Below are 23,242 nucleotides of genomic sequence, written 5' to 3' on the forward strand. Positions count from 1 at the left end.
AGAAAATTGCTGGTGCGCATCTGTTTGCAGGGATGGGGGAGAGTCCATCCCACAGACAGAAATGAGATTTAATTTTGGATTCAAATGGGGAAGTTTATGGCGGGATGCACGAGGCTGATAATGGCAATAAGACCAGGATTTTAGGTTCCTGACAGGAATCGTTCTGGGAACTTCAAACCAAGGTTTGTTCAGCCTGCATTTTTAAGCCTAATTTACACCTCTGCTGATCCAAGTGCCCTTTGGATTTTGCCCTTCCCTGAATTTTGTTCTCGGCTCAAAAAGTCTACCAACATACATTTTAAATGTGGGCTTTAGAATAAAATGTGTTTAGAAAAGTGTACATTAAAAAAGACACATATCCCTGCATACTGAAACCAGGCAGATGTGCCTTCACTGTATTCTTTTTGGCACCTGCTAAAAACACTTTTGTTCAGGCAAGCCTACCCAGATATGTAGAATGTTGATGTGTGTTTTAATCTGCTTCTAGTTTATCATTGACTTTAATTTTTTTTTAATGTTTTAAAAAGTTGCTTTGGTGTAGTGGTATAGTGGTTAAGAGCGGTAGTCTCGTAATCTGGGGAACCGGGTTCGTGCCTCCGCTCCTCCACATGCAACTGTTGGGTGACCTTGGGCCAGTCACACTTCTCTGAAGTCTCTCAGCCCCACTCACTTCACAGAGTGTTTGTTGTGGGGGAGGAAGGGAAAGGAGAATGTTAGCCGCCTTGAGACTCCTTAAAGGGAGTGAAAGGCAGGATATCAAATCCAAACTCTTCTTCTTCTTCTTCTAACTGTTTTTTCCCTGATAATTTTATTTTTATTCTTTTTGTAAACTGCTTTGAGGTTTTTTTTTACAATCAAACCTTGTATACATTTTGTAAATAAATAATAAATACACATTTTGTTGATAAAATAGCATTTAAATACTAATTTGTGTATTTATTAATTTTAGCCACACATTCATGTAGAAATGGAATGGAATTATGAATGAATTAAAAATGAAGTGAATCAGAAACAGACTGGCATGTCCAACCCCTATTCCAAACAGGCAAGAAAAAAATGTTTGGGTCAGGAGCATAAATTTTAAAAGAGATTTTGAAACGTTAAACTGCGGCCCTTCAGATGTTGCTGGGCTCCCAACTCCCCTCAGTCATGAGGCAACACAGGCAGTGGTTAGGGATGATGGGTGTTGTAGTCTGTTTCTGTTTTATCTGCCATGGCTCAATAGCAGAGGGCCTTCTGGGTAGTGGCCCCCGCCCTGTGGAATGCCCTCCCATCAGATGTCAAAGAAATAAACAACTATCTGGCTTTTAGAAGACATCTGAAGGCAGCCCTGTTTAGGGAAGCTTTTAATGTTTGAAGTTTTATTGTGTTTTTAATATTCTATTGGGAGCCTCCCAGAATGGTTGGGGAAACCCAGCCAGATGGGCAGGGTATAAATAATACATTACTACTACTACTACTAGTAGTAGTAGTATTTTAAGGTCGGACTTGGCCCATTTTTCTGAGAAATATTTCTAACCAGGATTAAGCAACAACTTAAGTGGGTATAAGACAGCCATCTCCAGGTGACAGAAGAGCTGTCACATGGAAGGTGGAGCAAGCTTGTTTTCTGCTGCTCAGTCATTTTCCCTGCTGTTTCCATCTTCTGTTTTCATTTGCGCCACGACTAGAGATGGGAATCTGAAAACTAGTCAACAGAGGATACTCTTGTTTACCTACATGAATTCCCATTATAGCAATACTACTAGGAAGAAGTGAAGTGTTTCTTCAATCAAATCTTTGCCTATGTGATCATCACCTGGCATCACCTCTGTGATTAGACCGCAGTAATGAAGGGAATACATGCTAACAAGATTCAGGGGCAACAAGGCAGGAGGCGGTCGGGAAAGCAGGAGAAGAGTTGAGGCAGTGCAGCTTAAAACGCTTTTCTTTCTCTAGTGTACAGTGTTTCCAAGGCAAGATATCGTAAAAATGTAGTTCTGGGGCAAGGAACATTTAAACCCAAACATTTAGCTTCCAGGAGTCACATGCTAGAGGAACAGCAACTTTGAATTTTACCTTTTGCACAGTAGGACAGCTTTTGCAAGCACTTCTACACCCTTCTCCATTCCTGCCAGCGAGAGGCGTTGTCACATTCGAACCAGGCAAAAATATTAAGGAAGGCTGTAAAGCAGGGCTGGCAGGGTGTGTGACCTGGGTAGAAAGGGAGTACCTGGAGCAGAGAGTCATGACCTGGAGACAGTCCCATGCGGCCAGATAGAGAGGCTTGGAGGGGAGGGCCTTGGGTTCCCCACTGTGGCGCATGATAATTTTTGCTCTTGGGTTATCCAGATAAGAAATGCACCTGATAATCATCTAAATTATTATTATTTGAAAAGCTGCTTTGCCCTGCTCCCTCTTTTGCTCCACTTTTCACATGCAAATATCTCAACAACAAAACTTTTAAAAAGATAAAAGAAGGCATGTCCTTGTTAAGCCTTAAGAGGCAGCAAAAACTCCTTCATGTTGCGATGGCATTATCGTCAAGCTTTGATCCAGTACTTGAAGAACGATTGATGTTCCGTAATTGACAAGTGGCAGTGAACAGTTGGGTGTACTTTTTATTTTAAGGACTGCCATTTTATCAGAATGAAAAATCCCTGGAAGTAGACAAAACCATGCTACCCCAAGCAAACACAAAGGCACTCTTCATTTTGCATTCGGTGCTGATAGGATCCATTCCTGCAGATTTTACTATAGTTTCTGGTGATGCTGTGGTCAACGGTAAAGGATGGTGTAGTCTAAAGGATGGTGTAGTCTAAGCAACATATGGAGAGTCAGAGTCTTCATCCCTGTAGCAGACAAGTTTTTCCCTAAGCACTGAAGAAACAACTTCACCAGGTATACCGCAGGAGCAATAGAAATGTTGGAATAGCATGAACAGCCATGGTGGTAGCTCTAAGTAACTTTAAGGGCAGTGAAGCCTGCATGGATTTCAATATCATCTTCAGAAGTCCTACTTTTTTGGCCCATCATTACAATCTGGTAACCCAAGGGAGCTATGACTGGATAGCTCAGTTGGGTAGAGTGTCGCGCTGATAATGCCAAGGTTGCAGGTTCAATCCCTGCATGGGGCTGCTGCATTGCAGGGGGCTGGACTAGAAGACTGTCAGGGTCACTTACAGCTCTACTATTCTATGATTCTATGAATGCCTTCTCTCTGTATTGGCCTTTAAGAGGTCCTTGACTGTTTTTAAAATGTCAGTTTGCCTTTGGTCAATACAGTGCTTTCAATTTAATTTTTGTTAACCAGGGTGTATGTGTGTGAGAGAGATCATTGGGTGAATTTTTTAATGTGATTTTATGGAAATTGTGTGAACCACATTGAGCATGCTATGCCTTAAAGGCAGCTTTAAAATGGCATCAAACAGAACCTCCACATATATATGCAGTATACCTCTGAGTATCATACGTTGGGGAGGTTGTACTTCCACAGACCATTGGTCAATTAAGTTTTTAGTTGACAGTTTCCAAGCATTTTGGCTAGATATGGTTATCCTTTGGAACTTTTAAACCTGATGTCAGCATAAGATTTATACCCTTTCCTTTGATTCTCCCCCTTCCAATATTTTCCTCCTAAAAACCCTGTGATGTCAGTTAGGCTGACAGCTAATGATGAGCCCGAGGTCACCAAGTCCAATACTTTAACCACTACACCACATTGGTTTCCAGAATCAAAATGATGAAATAAAACACAGTCAAAGAAGACACCATCTCATATTATGTTATTATTGTATATTCCTACTCCCCTAGTCTCTGAAGTGCAGAGGAAAGGACCCTTTATGGCTTTTGATCAAGACTGATTCCCCCCCCCCCCTTACTCCAGCGTGAATGTCAACCTCATCATTAATAGCTCACCACCAAGCAGTGGATGCTCTAACGAGCTACTAAATGGCTCAAATGATGATGTGTTCAGAAGACATTTGTTATAAATGTTTGCTATTTTTAAATTGTTCACTAATGGCTGCAATGAATTATCTTTCCTCTTTCAGAACCATGACCTGTCCAGAGATAGATTTACAAAATCAAGGCAAGCAGTGTATTTTGGGTCCTTATACTACACTGACCTAGAAGTTCCTCTGGATTTTTAGATTTAAAAACAGGAGCACTTACATATTCCAGCAGATACCCAAGTTCCAGTCTTATAGTATTTTGTATTTATCATGCATGCTATATTTCATATTCTTAGGGATCACATGCACATAAAGCTGTGCTTGGAATAAACTTGTTTGTTTTAACCAAGTTCACTGAATTTGTTCAAAAATCTCTGAACTACAATTGAAAGTACCTCCCATAATTGTTGGGTGAGCTGAATATGAATTAAGCTCATTTCATGGGAGAACTTTGAATTATTTCTAGATGATCTTCACATTCATTCTCTGACATGTTTTCAATGTTTAAGACTCATCCATGTACCTTTAAACTTAAAGATAATAATTGTTGGAAGTAAATTAACATTACGCTGTGTGTGTTAATCTTTTCTTACTTAAGAATATTTTATATATTTGTAACATTCTGGATGCTGATTTTTGCTGTTGTTGCCTAGGGTCGTTTGGATGAATTTGAATTGAACTGTGAACCAAACTAGAACATTTTGTAAAGGGCTGAATGTGAATTGGAGTTAGTTTCTTTTTGGACATGTTGAACTTGGTGTAGCTTTGGATAATCTGTTAGGATGCTTACCCTTCATCAAAGAGAGACAGAGGCTCATGCAGTTGGAAGGTGCAGATTTTGGGGGGAGATAGAAAACTGTGGTTGAATGCAGGATGTTCTTTAAAACCTCCCTGGCTATTAGCAGTAAGAGGACTAGGGTTGTTTTTTTCGTTTGTTTTAAATGCCTTCCCTTCTCCCTATAGATATTGACTAAGCTGCTGAGGTTTTGTGGGGTGTTTATTTAAAAACAAAAACAAAAAACTCTGCACACATAGTAGTCTTCTGGACAGATGTTGGTGGAAAGGGGATTGGAGATGGGAGGCATCTCCCATATCCTGAGCTGCTGGATCTGTCTGCAGCACCCCGTGTGGTAAACCACCAAACTGCAATGGCAGCATCTTGGCGAACTACATTCAACTTGACCTCACATACCCAGCTTGGCCACTGGAACCTCCTGGAACAGGAAGGAGTATAAAGGGCTTCCTGTTGCTTGAGCAGCACTGTCCTCTTGCATTGTAGTGTGTTGCTATATCCATGGTTATTCTGTGGCCCTTACTTATTAAATTTAATTAATTAAATTTTGTTCTTTAACTCTGCCTCCTAGTTTGTCTTTTGGTCCCATCATGGCTTGTTACATGGCTTCTGATTTGCAGCTCCTGCTTCATCTGGTATTGCTGCTCCCCGTGGCCAAGCCCTGTTGGACTGAGTGAGCAAACAGTGTTGTGTGAATTGGGAAAGGACATGGAGGAGAAGGTACTAAACAATAGACACAGGATTATATATGATTCAGACTTTTATTGCTGCAAGGTTTTGAATATATTGCTCTCTATCTTAATGAAATCTAAATGCTGGCCAGTGGCATCAGACTAATGCATTATACAAAACAAACAAAACCTCTCTCTCTCTGTTTATTCTGAGATGTGATGGCTGATTTTAGTTCTAATTGCACGAGTTAGAGCTGCATCCTCTAACTGGCTAGAATATGTATTGACACTAGTTTTTGTGGATGCAGGCAACAATGCTGAATCTATCAATCTGTTGTTCTCCTACCCCCTCCCTTTTACTTAAAAGGTAAAGGGACCCCTGACCATTAGGTCCAGTCGTGGTCGACTCTGGGGTTGCGGCGCTTATCTCACTTTATTGGCCGAGGGAGCCGGCGTACAGTTTCCGGGTCATGTGGTCAGCATGACTAAGCCGCTTCTGGAGAGCCAGAGCAGCACATGGAAACACCGTTTACCTTCCCACTGGAGCGGTACCTATTTATCTACTTGCACTTTGATGTGCTTTCGAACTGCTAGGTTGGCAGGAGCAGGGACCAAGCAACAGGTGCTCACCCCATCATGGCGATCCGAACCACCAACCTTCTGATCGGCAAGTCCTAGGCTCTGTGGTTTAACCCACAGTGCCACCCATGTCCCACCCTTTTGCTTAAGCTTAAGTTAAATGAGCGATAGGGATTGCAAGATAAGAGCAGACTTCTGTTTTTGTGACTCTTCTGGTGTGTGAACTTCAACAGGCCTGAAAGTTTGTTGTTCCTTCTAACAATGAGTGGAAGATTTATTTAAGGCTGAGATCCAGTGGTTCCTGGGAGGGTGCTTCAGGGGCTCATAGGGCTGTGGAGAAGGAGGCCCAATCATGGGAGTCCTCCCTGCACCAGTAGTAGAAAGACGTGTGGCTGTTTGACCTCTGTTCAGTGCTCAGACAGTGTGGAGGTCAAAAGGGGGATGAATTGAGGGAGGCCTTTGATCTGCTGGATCCAAAGCTCCCCTACCCCCTAGTGTACCCTGGGAACAGGGAGAAAAAAACCCTTGGGCTGCCCCAGCTGACTGGGGAACAGCTGAGAATGGCAAAAGAGAGCTGGACTGGGGGGTGGGGTTGAGCCATATCTGGAGTCCCCCTCTGATTGGCTGATCAGTGGAAGGGTATGTTGCAAACCCTATAAGATTAGGCAGTGGGCCAGAAACAGCCCAGGGAGTGCAGAATGGGCGGAGGCATGTTTCCCAGGCAAATCTGTCAAATGATCTAATCTTGTGCATTATCTGTGAACAATTGACCCTCATGTATTTCAACCTCAGTGCAAAGATCAGAACATTGTTCAAGAGTAGGGCCATTACAAAGCAGTGCTCAACAACTGAGCATACAGAAGGTTTCAAGTGCCTAACCCTGACATCTCCAGTTAGAAGGAATAGATAAGTAGTGATGGAAAAGGCTCCTGTCTGCTAGACACCCCAGAGAGCTGTTGCTCAATGATCAAATAGTCTGACTCAGCACAAAGCATATGCTCATTTAGAGGTATATACACTGAAAGGTGTACAATGAAGAGGCCAGATGCACCTCCATCAGGAGGGAATTCCATCACTTAGCAGATGCCACAGACAATGTCCTTTCCTGGGCCACCACCAACAACCCAACTTCTGAGGGAGTTGGAACTACTAAGAGGGCCTCCTGTGCTGATCTTAGCACCCGAGAAGTTCTGTAGGGAATGAGGCGATTTTTCAGATATTTGGGGACGGAGTTGTTCAGGGCTTTAAAGACTAATGTGAGCACTTGAATTGGGCCTGTAAATGAACTGGCAACCACTGCAACTGTTTTAAAACATATGGGATCTAAAAGGAACCCCAGCTAGTGATTTGGCTGTTGCATTTTGGACCAATTGAAGTTTCCAAGTCACTGTCAGGGACAGGCCCAAGTAGAGCACATTGCAGTAACTCGTTCTGGAAATTACCACAGCATGGAGTACAATGGTCAAGTAACCCCTGTCCAAAATGGGTTATGGTTGGAGAACCAGCCAGAGTTGAAAAAAGGGTCTCATAGCCTCCTAAGCCTCCAGTGACTGTTGAATTCAGGAGCATCCCCCCAAGCTGCAAATGTGCTCCTTCTAGAAGACTATATCCCCCTTCTCATTAAATAAAGGTTAAATTTTCTATATCCCAGGCATGGGGAGGGGGGTGACCTCTGAACATATTGATGGATCGCAACTCATGGTGGCTGCGGACGATGGGAGATGGAATCCAACAACATCTGGAGTGTCACAAGCTCTCCATCGCTGCTGAACGCTAAGAAACCTACCAGGTTCTGCATCTGGTCTTCTGCCATTTGCATTGGCTCTGCTGCTACTTCTGGATTTGGTAGGCATCTTGGGAATGCTGCTAACAGTGAGAGCCTTTCATATCCAGGTTTTTTTTGTCTGTGTCCAAGGTAGAGTAACGAAGGACCTTGTTTATACAGTAAAACAATGTTTTTTCATTATTGCAAAATGCCTTTGATCTCAGCTGGTCCCTTGGTACAAGGAAGCACTCTACACAATGTACAAGGATAGCTTTATATCAAAATGAAATGCAGCCAGCTCTGTGCTGATAGGTGATGAGTTTAGTGGAGCATAGCTAAATACGACCCAGACAATGAAGTGCACAGTGCAAAATGTCTACAGTACTTGGAGGTGGCGAGAGAATTAAAGAAAAGGGTCTGAGCTGAAATTTGGGGAAGAATGTTAACACTCTGATCCAGTTTTTATTTTTTTTAGAAGGGACTCCTCTTTCTACTGGAAATTCATGTAGTGCAGGTTTCTCAAGTATGGAAATGCAATGTATTAGGAGAGACTTGTCCAAAATACTATCAAAATTTCATAAGTTCTTTTTAGTTTAAATTGCAAATAGCTGCAGAAATTTAGAGATTGCAAAAAATGAGAAAAGGAGAGAACCAAATTTGACAGATTGGGAAATTCCTACTCTGATCCTGGCCCCAACCACAGGGTCAGGATCATCATCATCATTTGTTAATTAAAAATTGCCACCCCACCTAATTACCTCCACTACTATGTGCTTCCAGCTATCATTCCAGACCGCATAAACATGTGGGTCAAAAAGAAAAAAGGAAACCAGCAGCAAAAGATGGCAATTCAGTCAGGAGAGAAGCTGAACTGATGAAAAGGGGAAGGAAGCAGTTAAGGGTTTTGCTGCTGCAAGGAGGGAGTGTGGCTGGATGGGATGTAGTTCAGACAGAGAAAGAAATATGAAGAGACAGAACTGGGCTTCAGTCCTGATCAAGGTCCTCTTGGGTGCCACTGTGCTATAAATGTTTAATGCTAATAACAGAAAGAGGGAATAGAGAGGAGAAATTGGAAGGCAGCTAGCAACCCACATGCCTGCTCATGTGTTTAATATCATAGGGGGAAATCTCAAAACGCTCACTCTTGGCACATCACCTCCCATAGATGCTCTATTCCTATTGCAGAGCATAATGAGAAACGCGTTCCAAAACGAGCTTCCTGTTTTGCGCCTAGATGCATATTCTAGAGTTAATGGCACAATGGCTGGCACCAGTGCCTATGGTGGAACTCAGGGGCATGTTTGGGAACCCATTGAGGATATTAGCACGGATTTGGAACCTGTGACTCTCCAGATGGTGTGGGGCTCGATTTCCCCCAATCCCTGACCATCGGCCTTGCCTCTGAGGCTGATGCGAATTGGAGTTCAACAACAACTGCAGGGCCACAGTTCCTCACCCCGTCTTACTGGAGTTGGGATTTTTTCTTCCTTTGAAATTCTATGGACACTTATTCACCATCAGAAATCCCTAGGTCTGCCATGACTTTTTTTTGGTGGCTAGCGGCTCTGTCAATTGTGGTTTCGTTTGCTGTCAAGCACTCAAAAATGGCTCCTCTAGGGAGGAAAAATGTGTCTGATTGAGGAAGGCTCAGAGACAGCTGGCACAGCCATATGGGTTTGGGGATCATTAGCTAATAGCTATGAAAATATCACAAAACTATCACTTTATGAGAGCTTTACAAATAGTAAAAAAATAATAATCAAAAATCACCTCAGCGACCTTTGCTTTCTTTGACAGTTTAAGGTGCTCACCTCTTATAACACACAATCCAGAAAAAAGGTATTCTAATCTTGATATTAATGCTGAGAGAAAAGATAAGTGTCCCTTATGACAGGTGGTGTGTGTTTGCAAAGCAGTTTTGTGTATTTGCAAGGACCAGGAGGGTGCAATATGTCTCTGTGTGCTCTGTGCATAATTAGATACACCCTGGCACCTCATGGAGGGATTCCCATCACAAAGGAACAGACCACCCAATTCCAAGGATGAGTTAAGCTCCAAGGGATGCTCTGGAGCTTCTAGGGTCCAGGGGGTAAAAGTATTTTTTTAGCAAAGCAGCCACCCAAGAAAGCAGGGTTCAAGGTGCAGCATAGTTTCAACAAGCCTAGGCCAAGCAGAGAGAATCAAACTAGGCCCAAAAAGTGACCCAGAAGTTAGGATAGAGAGCAGCCCACAGTCAGTAGTACAGGGGACTCAAGCAAGGTACAATACAGCAAGGAGCTAGATATCTATGTAGCATTCTGCAACTAGAAGGCTCAGAGAGAGAGACATTATATACCGTGGCTTCTTAGACCATACCCTAATGCTGCTGCTGCTGCTGCTGCTGATGATGATGATGATGTATAAACACAGACAACTGAGAAACACTGGCCTGCAAGCGCTCCAGTTGGAGAACAGCCTTTACCAAAGGTGTCATGGGCTTTGAAATAAATAGAAATTGTCCAGTAGCACCTTAGAGGCCAACTAAGTTTGTTCTGGGTATAGGCTTTTGTGTGCATGCACACTTCTTCAGATACACTGAAACAGAAGTCACCAGACCCTAATATATAGTAGGAGGATGGGCTTTGAAGACAAAAGGGAGAAATGTGCTAAGAGGAAGGCACATTTGGCAAACCCTCGCCATGATAAATTCCCACCCAGAAAGCTATGTCCCCACTGTCGAAGTACATGTGTATCCAGAATTGGCCTCCACAGTCAATACGGAATCACTGTTAAGACAGTGTCATGGAAGACAATCTTACTCGACTACGAGTGATGCCGAAGAAGAAGAAGAAGAAGACCCCAACCTCAACCCCAGTAGGAGTTGCAGGGATTACTTACTCACATGCATAGGTCCCTTACTCGCAAGCCACTAGGGAGGTGGGAGAAATCTGATTCAGTTCAAATTTAAAGGCAGACCTACCCAATCTGCATTATCCAAAACAATGTGAGAAGCAAAACATAGCCATTCTTCAAAATTAACAGTCCACTTCTCCAGCCAAATAATGTGCACAGAAATTCATATGCAATGTGCATTAAAAATGCATAAATTCGAACCATTATGAAAATATCCAAAAATCTTTTTTTAGGTAACATTGAGTCAAAAAAAATGTGCATATTACACAAAACTCCATATAAAAATGTGTACATTAGAAGAAGTTTGCACTGAAATGCTGATGAATTTTTATGATGACTTTAAATTATAAAAAAGACCCCAGAAACAGATGTGGAAATGTAGAGAACTAAAGTTAGGTTTGGAAAAATGAGAAACAGAGAAACTGAAATTTACAGATTTCCTCATCCCTAACTCACACACAGCTACATAAGAGAGTGAGAAAGAGAAAGGTTTGAATGCTTTTACATCACGAAATGCGTTTGGTTGTTGTAAAACTCCACAGTTTTGGAAAGTTCATGCACATATACAATTTAAGTGGGAGATGGGGTAAACTCAACTTCTTATGTTCTGTTCCACTGTAATTTAGCAGAATGGAGAGAGTGTTTGGGTACATGCATTTATCAGCTCTGATGAAGCCAGAGACACAGGGAATGGCAACTTATGTATCTGATGGTTTTGTTTATGGAATATACTGATTAATCTAAGCAGGCCATTCAGGAAGAAATCCGAAATTGCTAGCTCCGAGTTAGACTCCAGTGCCCATTGACTCAGCCGCTAATGACAGGCTGAAGAGGTATGTGGGATGGGAAGAATGTGCTAGTATAAATCCTGTCAATATTTAATAGAGTAATTATATTAGAGATGAAATTAAAGCACGGTGGTATAAATGTCAAGAGCTTGTATCCCAGAAAGGACATGCTGAAGAGCATGGTGGAAAGTAAGGACGTATAATTCAGAGAACCACAGCAGGCAGTGAAGGCTGGGTCACTGAGCAAATTAGGCACTTCTGCATTAACACTAGCCTGCCCTCAGTGAACCCCATCTGCCGGCCTTCTTACCTACATCCAGACCAGCAGGTGGCACTATCTGTCATCCTCCTCCTCCTCCTCCTCCTCCTCTACCTCCTTATTCTCCATGTTGCCCTTCAAGAACCTGCCTTACCACAGTCCCAATGCAAGCAGGTGCTTTGAGTGTTTTGTTTTTAATAGGAATTAAGCAATAGCATTGTAAAATAAATAAATACAAGGATGTTTACTTTGGCTACATCTACATTCTGGTCTGAGCATTGACAAACTCCAGCTATTCCCTCCTCTCCCCCAAACCCTGAGTTGGAAAAGTGTCAAGTACCTTGAATAGATGCAGGTGCATACGTGCACACACGCACATAGAGAGAGGCACAGCAAGAATACCCAACAACCTCCTTCAGCAATGTGATGCCCATACTGAGGAAGTGATGTAGATCTTACATGCAGTGGCATAGGATTTGCTGTCTAAGGTCACCTGATTCTCAAAAAGGATTTCAGTCAGTGGAGTTATCATCCCAGTTCAAACTGCATCTTCACTAGCAATCCCACTAGTGCAAGGAAAGGATGTATGACCTGCAGATATCTAATCGGAGTGCGGTAGAGCTTGGTCATTCTTTTTTTACTGGTTTTTACTGTCTCTGGGTCTTGACCCTGTAGGCCAGAGGTGGGGAACCCTTAGGCCCTCCAGAAGTTGCTGGACTACAGCTCTCATCATCTTTGACCACTGGCCATGCTGACTGAGGCTAATGGAACTTGGAGTCCAACAACGCTTACAAATGTCAGAACCCACTCCAGAATGTAAGAGGATGGTCTAGGATGGTCTAGCTGCACCATAATAGGAAAGCTTGGAAGCTCATTCCTACTGATTAGAAATCCAGAAAATCAGGATTCCAGCAAGTGGATGACACAGATGATGGCTTTTTCCACTCCTGAATTCAGCTCAGGCGTCCTCAGGCACCTGCTAAACAAATTATGGAAACTGGTACTTTTACTCTCAAACTCCCAATGCGTGTCTCTTCTCGAAAGTTGACTCAGCATGCCTCCTGAATCCATTCCTGGATTATTGTTTTTCTGGAGGGCTTCTTATGGTGGCCTTGCTCCCACTTACATGATGCTTTCTGGTAGCGAGAGCTTGTTAGTTTGAAAGCCTGGTTGAGCGTCAAGAAGGTGTGTGCAAGACAAAATGGTAAGGACAGGGAACTTTTTAAAGCCCAAGGGCCACACTGCCTTAGAGGAAACCTTCTGGGGGCCACATGCTACTGGTGAATAAGGACCAGAGGAAAAAGTGGGCAGAACAATGGATGTGATTCTTACTTTTCTACAGTAGCTACATTCTATAGCCAGCCACAGAGTGCCAGAAGCTTTGGGGAAATGCTAATTATGTCCATTCTACTACTAATCTGCCTCCATTTTAAAAATAAATACTTGGGCTAAAATTTATTTTCCTCTTTATGTCCTTGTAATACATCTCAAATTAGACCAAACAATAGTTCACATATTTTGCCGAGCTTTTCACAGAGAACGTTGCAGACGTGATGAAGGGTAGCACTGTTTGTAAGCCTTGTGAGATTGTTCCATTCTTGACTGGGCAGTTCATTTGAGTTCCTGTTTTTATCAACCCGTAAAAAGGCTCTTAATAGAACACTGTGCTTCTAAAATTGTACAAAACCAATTTGTAACAATCAATGCAGATTGAGTTCAGCTGAAGTAAACAGATTTATTTTTAGAGCTTCCTCACTGTAAGAACTAATAGTTCTGTAAGAATACCAGTGCAATTATGCATACTCTGTGTAAATAAAGTAAGACGGTTACAGAAATAGGTCCAAGAAGATAACACTTTGTTTATAAGTAATCCAGCAATATCTGGGTAATAGAGGAGCACTTTATTTTGATATGTTTAAGTAGCTCTTTCTTCTGGGTGAAGCTATTGTACAGACTGGAATTGCTTCAACACGCATCCACTTTCCCCAGTGAATCTTGAAAATCAGCAGTAGCTCTTCCATGAAAACAAGAATGGAGGAACTTTGGCTCTCCAGATGTTGCTCAACTGCAAGTCCCATCATCCTCTGGCCATTTGTCATGCTGGCTGGGACTGCTGGGCATCATAACTCAGTGACATTTGGAGGACCAAATGTTGATTATTCTTTCATTTACAGGGTGAAAGATGGGGGACGCCTCCCTTACCACCCTGCTAATCAAAGGTGGTGGTAGGGAACAATGAAAGACATCTCAAGTTAGCAGTTAGGCAGGGCAGAAGACATCATATAGTGCAGTCTGGTACCTCCCTCAGTCTGGTACCATCCAGATATTTTGGGCTTCAACATAATCTCTGGCCATGCTGCCTGGAGCTGTTGGGAGTTGTTGTAAAGCAGCAACAAAAAACATCTGGAGGGAAGTGGGTTGGAGAAGTCTGCTACAGTGTAAGTCATGTGACAACCCTGCCTGCCTTATGCCTGCTTAGAACAAGCAAGTCCTTGCCACCAACCCCTACTAATTGTTGGTACCTCGCACCCAGTCTTGCTAAAGTCATCACAGGAAGCTACCTCCAGCGGTTGAGGCCTCTCTAAGGACCCATCTACTGCTCTTTCATGTGGAGCTGTGTGGGAGGTACTTGTTTCCTGCTGGCAAAGGGCAATGAGGCAACCTGAGGCTTGGACAGCATTTTAGGCTTTTATCTCAACCTGTTGGAGTTCTTGGACCCTGCTTCCCTTCCCTGCATTGCATATCAAAGCAGGGAGATGCACCTCAACTCCTTGTTCTCTGAAGGAAATTTCCTGAGACAATTTTTCTCACTAGGAGTATTCCTATGTTTCTGTTCGTTTGCCTTTGTTGTGTAACTGCATTTGCTAAGTTCTACTTTCATGTGTGATGGTGGAACTAAACCCTTGCTTGCAGCTCCACAATGGTGGCAACAATCAAATGCCTCAACTCTGCTGCTTTCTTTATGGTCCCTAGCTTTTAACTGAGTCAGTCCTACCCTCAAAACTGGAGGTGGCTCACTGAAATTAATGGACCTGTTGGTCATGCTCATTCATTTCAGTGGGTCTACTCTGAGTAAGACTAGTATTGGATACAACCTCATGAAGGCCTCATGATGAGAGCTACTATTCCCATGGCCTGAGGTTATTGCTTCAGATTTCAAGGGCCAAGCACTCATGGGCTCGGTCCAGATTAAAACTTGTCTATGTGACTAAGATATTCCATTCTTTCTCCTTTTAGGGAAAGGAGTGGCTTGTATTTTTTATTTTTTAAAAAATTCTTTCCCCTCCCAATTTCAACATCCAAATGGGCAATGAGAAGCCAAGTTTCCCTGGCATTTCAAAAAACATTGATTCATTTATTTGGAACTTTTTTTTTGGCAATGGGTGCATATTTATTTCCACTTTTGAATTTACTTCCTATGGTATCAAAATAAAGGTTTGATTTAATTAGATATTTGAAATAATGTATGACTGTGTCTACAAAAATATCTTCAATAACATTATTAAAGAGATTTGTCTGGCTTCCCTCCAATATGTCTATGTGTTTTATTCATTTATTTCTTTAATTCCATTTATGAGTCACTTCATATGACACACCCCAAAGAGCACACACGCACACATGCACAATGGGTTGTATTCAGTGCTATTTTTCTAGAAAAAGAGGTGCCAGAACTCTCCACGAGCACCTCCCTTGTTCTCTTATAGTGGCAATGGCAGCCAACTGAGAGGTGCTGGAACTCAGTTCCAACTGAAAAATAGCAGTGGATGTATTCAACATAGGTCTTAAGTCTAAAGCTGCATTAGCACATTAATTTCACCTTGTGCAACAGAATACACTCCCCCTTTTCATCCCATAAATTTATTCTGGGGTTCTCCAACCCAGAAGTAGTATCCTTCAGAATATCAGCTGCTGGAGTGGATAAAGCTGTTGTGCATAGGTTCTGTTTTTGGGCATCATGTAAGCATCTGCTTAAAAACCACCAAGGAAGGAGAGCCCACTATCTTCAAAGGGAGTCCGATTCACTGGCAAACCAGCTCATCATCAGAAAGTTTTATTCACCAGGCTGGGCATTGCTTTCTTTTTTGGTGAAAACAGAAGCAAAGTAGGTGTTGAACAGTTCCGCCTTCTCTCTGTCACCCAATAGCATTTCTCCATCTTCTCCACACAAAGGACCTACCACTTGCTTGCTCTTCCTCTTGCTTCAAACATAGCAGAAGAAACCTTTTATTGTTATTTTTAACCTCTCTTGCAAGCCTGAGTTTTTTCTGAGCTTTGGCCCACCTAACCTTCTCCCTGCAACTTTTGGCTACTTGTATATACTCTTCCTTCATGATTCTCCCTTTCTTCCAATTCTTATACATGCCCTTCTTACATCTCAGCTCATCTGTAAGCTCCTTACGCAGCCACACTGGCTTCCTTTAGATGCCTTCCACTTTTCTTTCTTGTTGGAATTGTCTGACTTGGTGCATTTCATAATTCATCTTTAAGAAACTCCCATCCATCTTGGATTCCCTTCTCATTGAGTATTTCTAGCCATGGGCTCTCATTCCGTAGTTCCTTAAGCATGCCCTTAGTTACCCTTCTGGAAGCACAAATAGGGATTAGGATAATTTATGGTGGAATACTAAGAGAAGGGTGTGAACTTTTGATTTAGATTATTATAGGGGAATCTCTTTTGCATGTGTGTGTTCATATATACAGTATTGCCTGAATGGCTCACTTAGGACATATCCTACATTCAAGGATTTGCCCTCTAAATAGCTTCCTGCAAGAAAGCTTGACAAGGCAGCCTGGCTAATTATATTCTGACATATTCTCCTTTTTTCCTTTATGAAAGATATGCATTTAGTTTATTGGGGCTTAGGTGGCACTTGAAAACCAGGAGGATTTTATAGCTGCAGCCTCTGCACTGAGGGTTAATCTCTTTCCGCAATCTAGACAGTGTCATTGTTAAGCCAATTTACATGTTAAAAGGGACCTTGTCAGGTTGGAATAAATCACAAGGTAGTGGAGCCCCCTTCTTCACTCCTCTGCAACACTTCCAGATTAGAAATAGTAAATTGGTTTCTATAGTCAAGCAGCACTATGAATGCTGGGGACTTAGTTGTTGACATTTCTTTCTTGCCTTGGTGAATTAAACTTGTGAATGACCCGCCTTTAAAGCTTCACTGTGGGGCAGTTTAGAACACTTTTTGCTGCCTATCTTTGCTCTGGCATGGCCTTTGAGGCTGTGGCTTATGATGATTACTGTTTCTTTTGGGGTTTTTTAGGTTTACAAACAATCACAAAGAGAACAAATTTAAAAAATCCATAAATCCCCTTTGACTTCTCTCCTTCCCATTTGTGGTTCCTTATGTTAACTTTTTCTCCTGCATCTTCTCTGTTAATCCAATTCTATTAAAGTCTTCAATAACAACATAGTCCAACTTTCAGATACAAGTGTCATTCCAATCCTACTAATAATTTCAGTTGTTATTTGTTTTTGTTTCTTGTGCTCCACAATTTGCCCCTCCAAACTCCAAAGCAAGAACTGATATCAGTGTTCAGGGGGAAAGAAGCATATGAGGGAGGGCTGTACCACTTTGGGGTTCAGAAGGGTGGTCCCATAATTGTCTCCTGCATAAAAGGCTTCCTAGCTTCTCCTCTCATGTATTAGCTTAATCTTCAGTGCAGGGAAGCATCCAGACATTGCCACACTTCTGAATTCTAAAATGGTACAGTAGGTCCCAGTAGGAATGCACCATATGCTTTTTCTGAAACAGCGTTTCAGCTGTGTGTTTCCTCTATGGAATTTAATCCCTGGAACAATCTGGTTCTGGTTTGAGTGGTGTGAGAAGGAAACAATTTAAAATCTGAAACCTCTAAGGCGCATATGCAGGAACAATCAACCGCCTTGGTGCACATAAATATTAAGAAAACATATTTCTATAATTGTTAGCTGAAGGCCTCTGATTTAATTTTTTATGTGGATTTTGTAGTGCAGTATATAGTAGGGGAGCCAGCTTGGGCCCCAGGTTATGGGTGCTTGTGACATCATGATGTCACGCATGCGCCCTGGTTTCGGAACCTGACTTCCAGAGCCCCCTACAGTTGGTGCCCCTTCTATATAGGAATTCTGGTGGTAAGCCACACACAGAGACAAATATTAATAAATAAAAAGATATCACCGGTCTCATCTGCACTATGCACTTAAAGTATTAGAGTGGTATCACTTTAAACAGTTATGGCTTCCCCCAAAGAATCATGGAAAGTATAGTTTTAAACAAACTATAATTCCCAGGATTCTTTGAGAGAAGCCAAAACTGAGAGTTGTTAGGAGACACCCTCACAGAGCTGCAGTCCCCAGACTTCCCTGAGAAGGAGAATTAACTGATAAACCACTCTACAGCTGAAGAACCCTTAATTACAGTTCCCAGGAATCTCTGGAGGAAGCCATAACTGTTTAGAATGGTATGATACTGCCTTTTACTCGCAGCTGAATGTGTGTGTTGGCTCCATTGCAAAGCGTTATGTCTGAGATATAATGTGAGTTGGCATAGAATTTATATCTGTAATGCTGGCATAGCCAATTCTTTTCAGCCTGAGGGCTTTATTCAATGTTGGCCAAGCTTCCACAGTGCCAGAAGTACAAGGGCCAAAATGGAAGGCTGTGTGGTCACCCCACACCCACTCTCATGCGCATGTGCACATACACAGAGAGAACAAATGCACATCTCCCCCACAGACCCCCACATACATTTGCAGATTCATGAAGAAACAGGATGAGCTGAACTTAAGGTTGGAAAATTGAGAAACCGATACTTGACATATTCATCAAACCCTGCACCAGAAGGCAGCATTTTCCATTATTCAATGTATTTGATGCACGCAGCTTCGCTTCTTTTGTCCTGCAGCTCATCTTCCACCAAAAAAAAACTACATCATTCATCTCACCGTCTGCTGTGGCAGAATTATATAATCTATATAATTAAAAACATTGTCATTATGGTTTTCCACCTCATTAATTTCAGTGCAAAGGAAATGCAATTCAAATTGGTGGGGGATATAACCAGTTACATATCATTTGTGCACAAAAACAACAGCAGCAACAATGAATACTGATCATATTTACGGGATTGATTTCCATTCTAGATGTGAGATAAATAACCAAGCGCCAGAAATTTCTACTCCTGTTTCTGTTTCCACCACAGTTCCCAGACTTTCTTGTCCACCGCTGGAACAATGCATAATGTGCTTCTCTAGTGAGAACTTTAAGCACAGCCTCAGTCATATAATCAGGGAACAAGGGCCTGTGTTATCTAGAGAGTGTGCATCATTTTTCTGCAATCCCCAAAGGGTACTACTATGAGAGAGAAAGAGACAGACTCATGCATCCTCTCTCATTTCACCAGGAGATACAGACATGACAAAAATAAAACCTAATTCAGTTGGTAAACTGATTAACTGTGCCGCATTGATTCTGTTTAGAATAATTATAGGTTTAGTGGAAGGGTTTTCCTTAGCATGTAATTCCACTGACTTATAGCTGGCTTCCAAGGGGGGGGGGGGACAGGACTGCAGGGATGCTGATGACGTGAGTAGGCTATTTACTATTCAACACACACAGTGCTCTGGCAAACCCCTTAAAAAAATCTTCTTCCCTCATTGCCTTTTATTAAATTGCTGTACCTGCTTTGAAGCACATTGGCTCAGCCAGTGAAACTCCCACATTTACATAATGTGCAGCTTGCATCTGCCTGTTAAATATCTTTGTTTGAGTGCTATCCTCTTTTAATCATATTTGCCTGTTATCTATGGGTGTGGGGTGAGCATACAAAGCATATAGACATGTAAGTTTTTAGGCTCTAAAGCAGCGTTCCCCAGCCTGGTGCCTGCCCTCCAGATGTTGCTGGATTCCAGCTTCCCATCAGCCCCAGAGAGCACAGCCAATGGTCAAGGATGATGGGAGTTGTAGTCCAGCAACTGCTGGAGGGCCACAGGTTCTCCATCTCTGCTTTACAGCCTTCTTTCCCTTTGCACAGGCTATGTTTACCCCTAGAGTGCCTGTAATGGGCCTTTCTTATTGTACTTTGTCATCAAGGCACTTCCAGTTGGAGCTGCAGTGGCGTAGCATGGGGGGTGCAGGGGGGCCGGCCGCACCGGGCGCAACATCTGGGGGGTAGGGGGCGCAAATTACTTGCCTTGCCCCGGGTGCTGACAACCCACGCTACGCCACTGTGGAGCTGCAATGATTTTCCTGAGACCTTTTGCACATGCTGGTGCAAACAGAGATAGCATTTAAAGAGGAGTGTGATTTCTGTCTCCTCTCACCAATCCAAGCCAAAACCATATTGCAATGTGTCAAGTGGGTCATTCAACAATAGTCCGTGTGGAATAGGGAGATGAAGAAAATTTAAGCACATTATCATCATCATCATCATAATTATTCCCCAACTCTCGGTGGGTTGCAATATTATAATACAACATTAAAAACAGCTTAGAACAACCTACACTCACAAAAGTAAGAGGTCTTCTAACAACTCTCAGCTCCCACACTTCTTTTGGGGAAGCCACAACAATTTAAAGTGGTATCATGGTGCTTTAAATGCATGGTGTGGAAGTGACCTGATATGTAATTGGAGTGGCATTTTATGTACAGTCGTACCTTGGAAGTTGAACGGAATCCGTTCTGGAAGTCCATTCAACTTCCAAAACATTCAGAAGCCAAAGCGTGGCTTCTGATTTGCTGCAGGAAGCTCCTGCAGCCAATCAGAAGCCTCAGAAGCCCCGTCGGACATTTGGGTTCCAAAAGAACGTTTTGCAAACCGGAACACTCACTTCCGGGTTTTGAGCGTTCGGGAGCCAATTTGTTCGGGAGCCAAGGCATTTGAGATGCAAGGTACGGATGTATTTGGCTTAATTAGCATTTAGTCTGGGCAGGGGAGAAAATTTAAAACCTGGATGGTTGAAAACCTAAGGCATTTTGGGGTTATTGGCAGTCCTGAGCCACCTTCCACTGCCTTTGGCTTGGAGGATCCTTAGGCTGCCCTTTAGGTTTGGCATTCACACCCCAATGTGAATACTGGACATTGGGGCCACAGTGTGAGCAACATGTTCACATGCCCATAGTTCATGTAGCAGTAGGGGAGAGTTTCCTTCCAATCCTTTGCTGTGTGCGTGCTGTGAGCATGCTCAGGAGATGTGAGAGATCAGATCTCTCCTTATTGGATAACTCTTCTGCCCAGACTACTTTGATCTGGCTAATTGATTTTTTTGCATAGCCTCTAAATTTGTTATGTTTTAATAAATGTAACATGTTTTCACTTTACTTGTTGCATCTCAATGCTTCTTCTTGGGTGTGGTGGCAAATGCTTCTCTCTCTTTCTTCCTGGCAATTAGAGTAAACAATACACTGGATGGACAAATAACCCTAATTCTCTTTTTATTGAAGTTTATTGTTTATTTGTTTATACCTCTCTCCCTCTACAGCTTGAGGTGGCTTGCTAAGCTAATAAGAACCAATATAACACCAATTAGAAACATAAATGCAAGAACAAAACAAACAGCGGCAAGTTAAAATAGCTACATAAAAAATATACAGCAAATCAGCACCATGTCCCCAACGGCAGTCTCCAAAATGAAGTTTGAAGGTTGAAGTACAAACTTAAAAGAGGTGATATTCACCAGCTCCCTTGCTCAGGAAATTTGTTGTATAGATTCTGGAGCTGCAAAAGAAAGGGTTATCATTAACTAAGTCAGAGTAGACTCACTGACCATAATGGACCAAAGATACCCTGACTAGCAGCCACCGCCCTTTCTAGATGGTGAATTTGTATCTCAATACCTTTGTCACCTGATCTAAGGTTACAACACTCATATGTTGGCTAGTAGAAAACAATAATTAGTTAATTATCAACTCAGCAAGAGCCCTGAGGGCTCTTCTTGGCTTTGATAGAGCCCTGTGGAAAACCCTCATGTTAAAGCCTTCATTAATACACATAAGCATTTTCCCATTTCAGTGATAAATAAATCAATTATGCTTGACAGCCTTATACCAAGTTAGACCATTAGTCTTCCTAACTCAGTACTGTCCACACTGAGAGGCTGTCAAGGGATCTTTCCCAGACCTATCTGGAAATGCTAGAACTTCCCCCATGCAAGGCAGCTCCTCTGTTGCTGAGTAAAAGTCCTTCTCCTTTTTGCTATTGGTTGCCAGGGGATCTCTTTTTTTAAACCTGGTGATGCCAGGGATTGAAGCAGAGGCCATCTGCATGCAATGCAGGAGCTCTGCCATTGAATCATGTCCCCTTCGCCTAAGACACCTGGTGGTCCTACACCCCTTCTGCACACCAGAAGCCAGAGGAACATATGTAGCTGCCTTATACTGAGATGAAAAAATTGTTTGTCTAGTTCTGTGTCACTTAACCCAGGGATGGGGAGGGAGCCCCTGCTGGCATGGAATTATGGGAATTATGGGTCCAGCAACATCTGGAGAGCTGCAGATTCCCCACCTCCTGGTCTAATCTGACTGGCAGTGGCTCTTCTGGGTTTGACTCCCTGATCCTTCTAAATAAAGATGCCAGGAAAAGTTTGCAGAACAATTGTTTTGTTATAAGGAGCAATCTCTCCTCATTTTCTATTCATAGGTTGTGTTGAGGCTCTTCTGCTGTGCTCCAATCTTAATGTGTATCCTGGTATCTTTATTATACATTAGAACAAGATGTAGCTGCACCACAACTCCCATCATCCTTCTCCCTTGCCATACTGGCTGAGGCTGATGGGAGTTGAACAACATTGGGAGGGCCACAGGTTGTCCAAATCCGCCTTAGAGAAACAGCTACCTAAATATATGTTGTTCACTGTGATAAAAATAACATCTCTCCCTCCTACAGGCCTCTTTTAGATGTATGTCTTACAAAAGAGCTGCAGAATATAGCATGCTTATATTGTATAAATTGTTCACCAAAAATGCCACTTAGATTTTGTCTCAGGATTTTGAACTAGAAACTCTTTAGTCTGTTTGTTTGCTACTGTCAAAGTCCAGAATGCACATGCAGTATTGATTTATTTTTATCCATGTACAGTAAGCATATTTGGAAAGACATTAAGCAAAGATCAGAGCATCCTAGTTATGTCACATGACTGCTTCACTGATTCATCCAACGTTTCTTGGGGCAATCCTCTCCTATACTACTCCCTTTTCTTAGGAGACCTTTAACAACATCACTGATTTAATAGGAATTCCCTTTTATATGCCTCCTTTCCCTACCTGTCTTCCCTCAGCTCTAAGCTTATGTTTCTTTCGGATCATGCAGTTTGATAAGGTGTCCTTACAATGTGGGTTTGGGACAGAGAGCCAGAGAACTGGGTATCTTTCTGTTATGAAACACTGGGGTTTGCTTGCTTTTTTGCTCTTGACCAGATAACTTGAACCCCCTGCATTATCTATGCAGCATATGATTTTTAAATTATTTTTTAATAAAGTGGTACAAAGTGGTGTTTAGCAGGCCCGTCTTACCCATAGAGGCTAGTGGCGTGGGGTGCAAGGGCACCGAGTTCTGGAGGGCGCCAGGCAAGAGTCCGG

The 23,242-nt window shown here is 42.5% G+C and overlaps 1 protein-coding gene across 2 annotated transcripts in view; it reads left to right on the top strand.

The window, feature by feature from the left end:
• The window catches only part of LOC310669448 (connector enhancer of kinase suppressor of ras 2-like), a 314,320-nt gene that overhangs the window by 17,477 nt on the left and 273,601 nt on the right, over positions 1–23,242 (top strand). The window lies entirely within an intron of this gene.

Source organism: Podarcis tiliguerta (assembly GCF_965153285.1).
Source record: "Podarcis tiliguerta genome assembly, chromosome: Z".
Lineage (NCBI taxonomy): Eukaryota > Metazoa > Chordata > Lepidosauria > Squamata > Lacertidae > Podarcis > Podarcis tiliguerta.